Source organism: Sinohyriopsis cumingii, chromosome 16 (assembly GCF_028554795.1).
Source record: "Sinohyriopsis cumingii isolate HCF-2022 chromosome 16, ASM2855479v2, whole genome shotgun sequence".
NCBI classification, from domain to species: Eukaryota; Metazoa; Mollusca; class Bivalvia; order Unionida; family Unionidae; genus Sinohyriopsis; species Sinohyriopsis cumingii.
In genome coordinates this window covers 57492868-57502743 of record NC_142976.1, presented here as the reverse complement: position 1 = coordinate 57502743, position 9876 = coordinate 57492868, and positions in this window count along the sequence as shown.

Genomic DNA, 9876 nt, shown 5'->3' with positions numbered 1-9876 from the left:
ACAAAATTTTATATAAAAAATTTAGTTTTTAGAATTTTTGATGGGGTATTTATGTTTCCATAGTGTTATCTAAAGGGTTGTTCGTCCGAGTCTGGTTTCCCTCACCTTGCTCGAAGTTCATTCCCTTGAAATGTTTTGTAACCTTTGCTATATGTCGCCTAGGTCTCAGTGTTTGCTATATGTAATGGTGTTATATTGTGTGTATGCTATATTTTCTTTATGTTTGAGACAGCAAGTATAGATCAAATATCTTTCCCAGTTGTATTTCTTCCTTTATGATGTTATATTGTATCTTTTAATTTGTTTTATGGTTTTCTAATTTTGACGATGGAATGGTGTACTATTTAGATTTTGTTTAAAAAAAATAATTTCCTATTTTATTATTCGAGTGATAATATGTGTCGTTCCTCATAATAGTCTTTAAAGATGTTGATAGGTAGGTTACGCTCGATCCAAGGTTCACGCTTCTTTATTCTCTATGTGTTTTTCCTGGGTCGCGTTAGGCCTCCTTTATTTAGTTTATCTGATTATGCTTTATTGAAAGATCCAAACGTATTTATGAGACCACATTATTCTATAGTGGTCAACCATGCAGTGCGGGAGAAGTTAGTAGGGTTTTAAACTAAGTGTTATACAGTATGTATTTGTGTCTTTATTTTGTCTGTTTATGTTCTACATTGGGTGTTTTCAAAGACTCATGATGGGCCTATGCACTTCACTGAGCCCTGTGACTTAGTCCCATGATGTCATCGCCATTTACTTCCCCCTTATATTTTCCCTGTATCCCTTCCTATATATGTCTTTAGAATTTTCTTTCAGAGAAAGAAGAAAAAAAATTAAATTACAAAATTCTTTTATTTTTTTCTTTCTTCCTTTCTTCCCTTTTCTCTTTTAAAAAAAAAAAGTTATATGGGTTTCTTTGAAATATTTGAAATAGAATTTGAAATTTTCTTTGAAATATGGCTGTTGTGGGGTGCGAGGAGGGGGTATGGGTATGGCATCAGCTCGCAATTGCGCTACGCGACCCTTCGGTCTGTAATACCTATTCCTCCCTCCCCCTCTCTCCCCCAATTCCAACATCAATTGCGTTATATCAACCTGACGGTAAGTATCTATTCGTCGTAAGACGTACTGAGTTCTTGTTGTGGTTAATATTCTTATTTTTACCACGCATCTTATTTAAAAATCTTTATCACCTGTCCACAGGATATCATCGTAGTTACTATATAGTCTATACATTTTAGAACGATTTTGTTTTCGTAGTCTAAATCTATGAATAAAATGTTATTTTTGTTATACTTATATTTTTTGCAAATTTTCATTATTAACTTTATCCTATTATGTTTAGTTTTATCACATTGGACAATCGTATGTAGTTTGGTGAAGTTCGCTGTTTTACATAAAGGGCATTTCGGCATTATCCTCAGCATACGATGTTTGATTGTTTCTTCGCCTGTTAGCCAGGTGTTGTGCAGGTATTTAAAAATTATACTTTGTGTTTTGACAGATCTTATTTTCCCCAATTTTTCCAATTTTTTTGTCCAATTTACACCCTCAGTTGTCCTGCTCTACTCTACATTTTATATTTTTGGTTACCTCCTCCCTAATCCAAGCGTGACTTTTACTTATTAAATTTTGCATAAATCTGTTTTGTCTCTATATTTTAAAATTAGTTCTCATATGTTTGCGTGGCACTTCGATTTTTTTATATTAATTTGTTATTTTTGTATATCTCTGGTCGGTTTCTCAAGGTGAAGCCGAACCAGTAGATGTACGGTGCTTCTCACGCTGTAGCCGGGTCTGAGTGCATTTTTTTTTTAATCTATTGATTATGTTAGTTAATTATAGTAGTAGAGGGCTCGGCAACCCCAAGCCCCCTCTACTTTTGGCCCTATATAATGTCTCTTTTTTTACATGATGCATTTTATGATTCCATATATAATCTATTATTTCGTTGTCTGTTTTGTTTAAAATTGTATTATCCATATCTATGGATTTAATTATGTAGTTAATATTTGAGTATAAATAAGTCTTGGCCACTTGGGCCCGCTCCATGATAGGTAATGGCGCCATGGCCAGATTTTCACATTTTCTCTTATTTTATTGATAATATGTTCATAATTTTCTACAGCTTCTTTTTTATTACCAAAGTAAACCCCTAGAGCCTTTACAGTGTCTCTCAGTAAGTGTGTGTGTGTGGGGGGGGCGATAATCCAGGGTGGTTGCCCCTCCAGTTAACTATTTTTAAGATTTCGTGCTTGTTGTGGTTTATTTTGGAACCCGACGCTTATAGCATTTCCCCTCTCTTCTAAAGATGTTGCAATCATATGCATGTTAGAGCATTTTTTAATTCTTTTTTAGGTTTGGTATTTGTATGCCTTGTATAATCAGGGGCGGATTAAGGCTCACTGGTGCCCTAAGCACTGACAAATCTTGGCGCGCCCCTCTTTTCCACGTACACCTGAGAAGATAACCCTAGGGTGTACCATGATCAAGAAACAGAACATCATGATCAATTTGCACTAGTTGTATCAGTTTTTTTTACAAATCTTCATTCTTTTTTCTTTCTTTCTTTTCACCCTTTTCTCAACTTTGTGGTGCCCCCTTTGGCCCTGGTGTCCTATGCACGTGCTTAGTCTGCTTAATGGTTAATACGCCCCTGCTTGCACATCTGGGTTGTTTCTTATCGTGTGACGTAGGATTTATATTGCCATTACGTATTCTAGCATTGATAGTGGACATCCTTGTATCACTGATCGTTGTATTTCAAATTCTTTCGTGCATTTCCCGTTTAATTATCCCAGTGTGTAGGATTTTGGTCCATTTTGGAAATTGGGTCCGAAACCAAATTTTTTAAAAACATTCTTTATACAGTTTTGTTCAAATCAGTCGAAAGCTTTCTCCTGGTCGAAGAGTACCATAGCACTCATCATACCAGTTTCATTTATGTAGTTAATTATAGTTTTAATGTTTAAAATATTGTTTTGTATATCCCTCCCCCACAAGTTTGATTTACATTAATTATCTTGTTTATCCTACCCTTTACTGTATTTGTTAAAATCCTACTTAAAATCTTATAGTCCGTGTTTAAAAGTGATATAGGCCTCCAGTTTTTAATCTCGTCTCTATTCCCTTTCCCTTTGTATATAATTGTGATAACTCCCTCCCTCATAGATTTAGTCATTTTATTTTTACTTAAAACTATATTATTATACAAAGCGTTTAAGATCGGCGTCAGTTCACCGTGGAACTTTTGGTAGAATTCCACGATGAGTCCATCTTTCCCTGGTGACTTTTGTGAGTGTTGATATACTTTTTGTGATTTCTTCATCTGAGATGACATCATCACATTGGTCTCTATGTACTGCTGACGTCATCTCACAGTCGACATTTTTTAAGTAGCTGTCGATTGTGCTGAAGTATATGTTCTGTGTGGTGTGTGGTGTATAGTTCTTTATAATATTTGGAAATATTATTTAGGATATCTTCTTTTACAGTATGGGTTACATTGTTTATTTTGATATTGTTTAAAATTGTATCACCCCCTTTTCTAAATTCTTCTCGCTTATATACGTTTTTTGCCTCGTTGTAGATCTTTGTAAATTTTCCCGCCCTTATTATTCTCCCCTGATTTTCGTCTTCTTCAACGATTTTAATTTTGTCTGTCAATCGTTTTTTTTTTTTTTTCTCCATCGTCGTTTGTTGTTTTGCTTAGTTCTAATTTGAGTTCGTGTTTGTCTTTTTTTTCTGGGGTTTTTCCGCCCTCTATTTGAGTACTGAATATTTATTCCTTTTATTTTGTTTTTTAAAACATCCCAATCAATTATTATATTAATATTTTCTTCATTTTTGACGGTTTCAATTTCTTTTTTTAATTATTATTTCGACATATTCTTTGTCATTTAAAATCTTATTATTTAGTTTCCATAGTCCTGACCCACATTTTTCTATTTTTTTCATTTTTAGGTCAATAGTGAGCATGAAATGGTCTGATAGCTTTTGGTTGGTTATTGCAGTATTAATATATATTAATGGATCATAAAAATTTCCGTAAAATTTATCAATCCTGCTAGACTGGTTTAATTTATAGTTACCCAGTTGAAATCTCCCCCTATGATTAGATTTTCCATCGAATATTGTTGTAGGTAGGTGTATAAGTTTTCTTTAAAATTAGTTTCTTATTTCTATTAGCTGGCATGTACACATTTATAATATGCCAATTAAACATTTTAACACGTAGCAACCGTCCCTTAAAAAATTCCCCCCTCCTCAAACCTTTCCCAGCTTTTTAAAAATATTATTGTTGCAACCAACTCTAATATCATTATTTGCAAAATTGTTGCATATCTTTATTGCGTTAAGTTTGTCTTCTACTAAAATTTCGAACTCTGGCTTAATTCTATAGTGTGTTTCTTGTATCATTATTACACCAAAGTTTGTTTCTTTGGCTACTTTGTCTGCTTTCGCTTTGTCTATCCCATTGCTGTTGATAGTAGCGATCCGGAAATTTGTTTCTTCCATTTTTGCTTTACTCCCAGGTGCCGCATCACTTTTATATAGAATTTAATTGTATATATTTCAGTTAAAGTTATTATATTCCATTTGTTTTTGTACACACACACCAGCACGCTCGACAAAGAGCGCTTGAGTAATATACAGTTTGATACATCCTACATGGTAGTGGGCAGGAATACATATATAGGTCGTTATCCTTCTCGACCGAAGTAGTAACATTGTTCCAATGCTAACACTCGACGTCCTCGATTTGTGCTTCATCGTATTTGCAGTCTATACACTTAAAGTTACAATGGAAAAGTGTACATGAACATATTTATACCATAGACAGAGCCTTGAAGTACTACTTTTTTCGGTCTAAAACTGTCCCAAAAAAAAAAGAAAAAAAAACCAGCATGTAATAGTTCATTTCGATACAGTTGCACAGAGCATTTGACGTTCATTTTGATGTCAATATATATTGATATCGATTAAGTGCGATTTGTTTTCAAAGCTGCTTTATTGCTGGTAGTGCTTCTGTTTTCAAGTTCGATATATAATATACCCATGGAGCAGTAGTAATACAGAAATCAGAACAACAACCATCATCATCATCATCGGGAGTATTATTATCGTATATGTTGGTCACATCGATGATCATTAATAAAAAGCGGTTGAAATATGAACAATATTCCATCTCTTCAAATAGCAAATAACTAAGCAAAGTGTGTGTGTGTGTGTGTGTGTGTGTGTGTGTGTGTGTGTGTGTAATTTTTAACGTAGCTTTAAAAAAAAATGCAATCATATCGCTACCATGTCTGCATTGTGACAGTTTATAATGATGTCTAGCAATGTGGCATCATGCCACAAACATACAGCATTTTGTCCCACCCAATCACATTATCCTCACACCAATATCTTAATGATGGGCGCCAAAAGAGGCAGCTGCTAGTACCATTTTTATGTCTTTAGTGTGATTCGGCAGGGGTTTGAATCCGCGACCTCTCGCATCCAAGGCGGACGCTCTGTACAGACACTGCACCACCTGAGCGATCGCTTAGCAAAGAATGTACGATACTGTTTCCTGTTGTTCATAACAACTCGACCTGGAGACCCACCTGACGGAAAATGAAAGCGCATTATAACGTTATAATATACGAATCCGGAATTTTTTTTGATTATTATAATTTTCAAGAAAGTTAGTGCCTTTTAGCATTTGACAAAGTGTGCTTGCAGTTGCATACTAAGGGGAGGGGGAGTTTACAACATACTTCGATGCTGACTACTGATTTGAAGCATAAAATTAAAACTAAACAACAGCATAACATGTTTATATATCTTATTAAATACGTCTTCATTTGTCTTTCCGTGCGCCAAAATGCCTTCCTACACGAACATGTTCCATATAGGTAAATAAGTTGTACCAATCGTAAACAACCACCGATTTCGACATATATGATATCAATTTATAGGTTTCTCATCAGTTTAAATCGATCTGTGCAAAAAAAAAAAAAAAAAAAAAATAATTAAAAAAAATGTATGAAAATGAATAATAAAAAAGTTGCTATTTGCGACTCATTGTCGCTTGCGATTTTACCGATCTTCGTATCCTTGATGCTTCCATCCTTCCCGTTTAGGGATGGTAGCACCTACTTGGATGCTAATACTATAGATTTGAAGCATATAATTAAAGCTGTACAACAGTAAATAATATGTTTATGTATCTTCTTATTAAGTACGTCTTCATAATGTATGTTCGTGCGCCCAATGCCTTCCTCTACGAACGGTTTCGATATACACGAATAAGTCATACCAATAGTAAATAAACACCGATTTTGACAAATTTCATATTAATATATAGGTTTCTCATCTGTCAAACTCGATCTGTGCCAACAGACATGTGTGAACATGCAGAATACAAAAAAGTGTACTTTTTACTGAATATTGGGTTCGACTTTACTGATCTTCATATCCTTGCTACGTTCATATACCGTTCCCGTTCTGCGATGGTAGCACATACGTCCATGCTAATACTATAGATCTGAAGCATAGAATTAAAGCTGTACATAATTATAAAATATGTGTATGTATCTTATTAAGCACGTCTTTATCTGTCTTTCCGTGTGCCTACATCTGACCTATACGAAAGTTTTCCATATGGACGAATAAGTCATACCAATCGCAAAGAACGATTTTGACACGTTTGATATCAGTTGATAAATTTTTATCAGTCTAAATAGATCTGTGCCAATATAAATGGGTGAAAATGCAAAATAGAAAAGTTGGTATTTTTCACTCAGTATCGCTTGCAACGTTACCGGTCATCGTATCCTTGCTACGTCCATCTGCCATTCCCGTTTTGCGATCGTATCACATTTTTTCGATGCTAATTCTATAAACCTGACACATATAATAAAAGCTGTTCAACGGTAAATAATGTGTATGCGTCTTATGAAGTACGTCTTCATTTGTACGTCCTTGCGTTTAGTGCCTTCCTAACCGAATATTTTCCATATAGGCGAATAAGTCATACCAATCGCAAACAACCAACGATGTTGACAAGTTTGATATCAATTGATACGTTTCTCATGATTCTAAGTCGATCTCTGCCAATAGACATGTGTGAAAATGCAAAATAAAAAAGATTGTTCTTTTTACTGAATATCGGGTGCGACATTACCGATCTTCATATCCTTGGTACGTGAAACTACCATTGCCGTTTTGCGATTGTACCACATATTTCGATACTAATACTATAAATTTGAAGAATATAATTAAAGCTGTACAACAGTAAATAATATGTGTGTGTATCTTATTAAGTACGTCTTCATTTGTCTGTCTTTTCTCCTAATGTCTTCTATACGATCGTTTAACAAACAGGTGAATAAGTCATTACAATAGTAATAAACACCGATTTAGCAAAATTTGATATCAATTGTTAGGTTTCTCGTCAGTCTAAATCGATATGTGCCAACAGAAATGTGTGAAAATGAAAATAAAATAGTTTGTATTTTTGACTCGATATCGGTTGCGACTTATACGTGCCTCTACCATTGCAGTTTGCCACGGTACCACATATTTCAATTTTAATGTTATAGATCTCAAACATATAAGGAAAGCTATACAACAATATATAATATGTGTATGCATCTTATAAAGTACATCTTTGTGTGTCTGTATGTCCGCTCAATGTCTTCCTCAATGAGCGTTTTCCATATAGGCAAATAAGTTATAACATTAGTAATTTTTTAAAAACGCGATTTAGACGAATTTGATATCAATTGATAGGTTTCTCATCAGTCTAAATTGATCTGTGAAATATATAAATGTGTGAAAATGCAAGTAAAAACGTTGATATTTTTTACTTGGTGTCGCTTGCGATATTACGGATCATCAACGGATCATCATATTCTATATTCTACCTACGTGCCTCTACCCTTGCCGCTTTGAGATGGTACCATATAATTCGATGATAATCATTTGAATGTTAGTGCTCCTAGATCTTTACAACACGAACGTTTATCTTAGAGTCGAATAAGTCATACCAATCGTAAGCACACACAGATTTTGACAAATCTGGTATTATTTGGTAGGTTTCTCATCAGTCTAAATTGATCTATGCCTACAGAAATGTGTGAAAATGCAACCTAGAAAAGTTTATATATTTTACCCAGTATCCTTTGCGACTTTACCATTACCAATCTTCATATCCTTGTTACGTGCCTCTAGTATTGCTGTTTTGCGATGGTATCACATATCTCGATGCTGATACTAGTGATATGAAGCATATACTTAAGCAATAAAACAGTAAAAATTATGTGTATGTATCTTATTAAGTACATCTTCATTTCTCTGTCCGTGCGCCTATATCCGTGCAACATGATCGTTTTCTATAAGGCTAAATATGTCATGTTAATCGTAAAAAAAGCTACAAAGATTTGGACCTATTTGATATCCAGTCATTGGTTTCTCATTAGTCTAAAACGACCCGTGTCAATATAAATGTGTGAAAATGCTACCTTGAAAGTTGCCTTTTTTGTCTCGGTATTGCTTGCGACTTACCGATCTTCATATCTTTGCTACCCGCTTCTACCCTTGCCGTTTTTTGATGGTTTGTATATAATCAAATAAGTCATGCCAATTGTAAAGAACCACCGATGTTAACACATTTGATATCAGTTTATAGGTTTCTCATCCTCGAAATCTTTCTGTTTTTAAGAAACGTTTTTCTAATTCAACTAACGGGTCATCACGCTAAAATTACGCTACTGACAAATGTCACCTTAATATCCTACATACTAAACTTAGACAAGCAGGTAGTCTCCTGAAATCCGACCTTTACATGGTGAATTTAGTTAACTCTTTCACGTGTGCATGTGCTTATGATAATGAAGAAGTTGAACACTTTGTCTATTGCCCCTTACCTAATGCCAAAGATCCCAGCTCTTTCGCTCTACCTTTCAATACACTTCTTGGTTAAGTCTAGATTTATCATTGAAAAGTGACGTGACTACTCACCTACAATAAGATGTCTTTCTGCTTGTGTGATGACCCGTTAGTTAAATTAGAGAAACGTTTCTTAAAAATAGAAAGATTTGGAGGATTTCGGATATCATCAGGCAGAGAGTTCTAAAGACGAATCGTATATGGTAAAAGGTCGTGTGAAAATATAAAGTTTGGTTGAGATTGGTGTGATACTTTGAGAGTAACGTAGACGATAATTAGATGCCTCATATCTCCTTTGTGGAAGAAGTTCGTTTAAATAGTTAGGTACTTGAGTATTTATAATCGAATACATAATGCATAATCTCTTCCTTTTCCTTCGTTGTGCAAACCAAGCAGTTTCCGCATAAAGAGACTATCTAGAAGAATTAATGGGTATAGATCTGGAACGATCCGTGCATCTTCCATCTGATTTTCCCCCCTTTATTCTGATCTTTCCGAATCTTCAATAGAACAATTATCCCAGACTCCAGAAGTATATTCTAAGGTTGGACTTATGAATAGTGTATATAATTTAGCTGAAGTCAACAATTAGTCTGCATTTAGACGGTAGTGTTTTATCTCCTTTCTTATACATCGGTATGTCATACGCTAGCTTGCACTGTGTTAGGAACACGCTGGCTGGGAGTGATTTATTTAAATGTATTTGCAATGGAACATACATTTCTTCAACTATACTTGTACAAGTTTATTACTTATTGGATTGGTTCCAGCGGTTTTGTTTAGGTCAAGACTAGTTACTACATCTATAATTTCTTGTTTATATATAATGATGGCAGAAATAAAAGTTTCATTTCTAACTTCAAAATGCGGTAACTGTTTATCATAATTTTTTAAACGTGTAACATATCAAACTTCCGAGTTCAACAGGTCGCACTT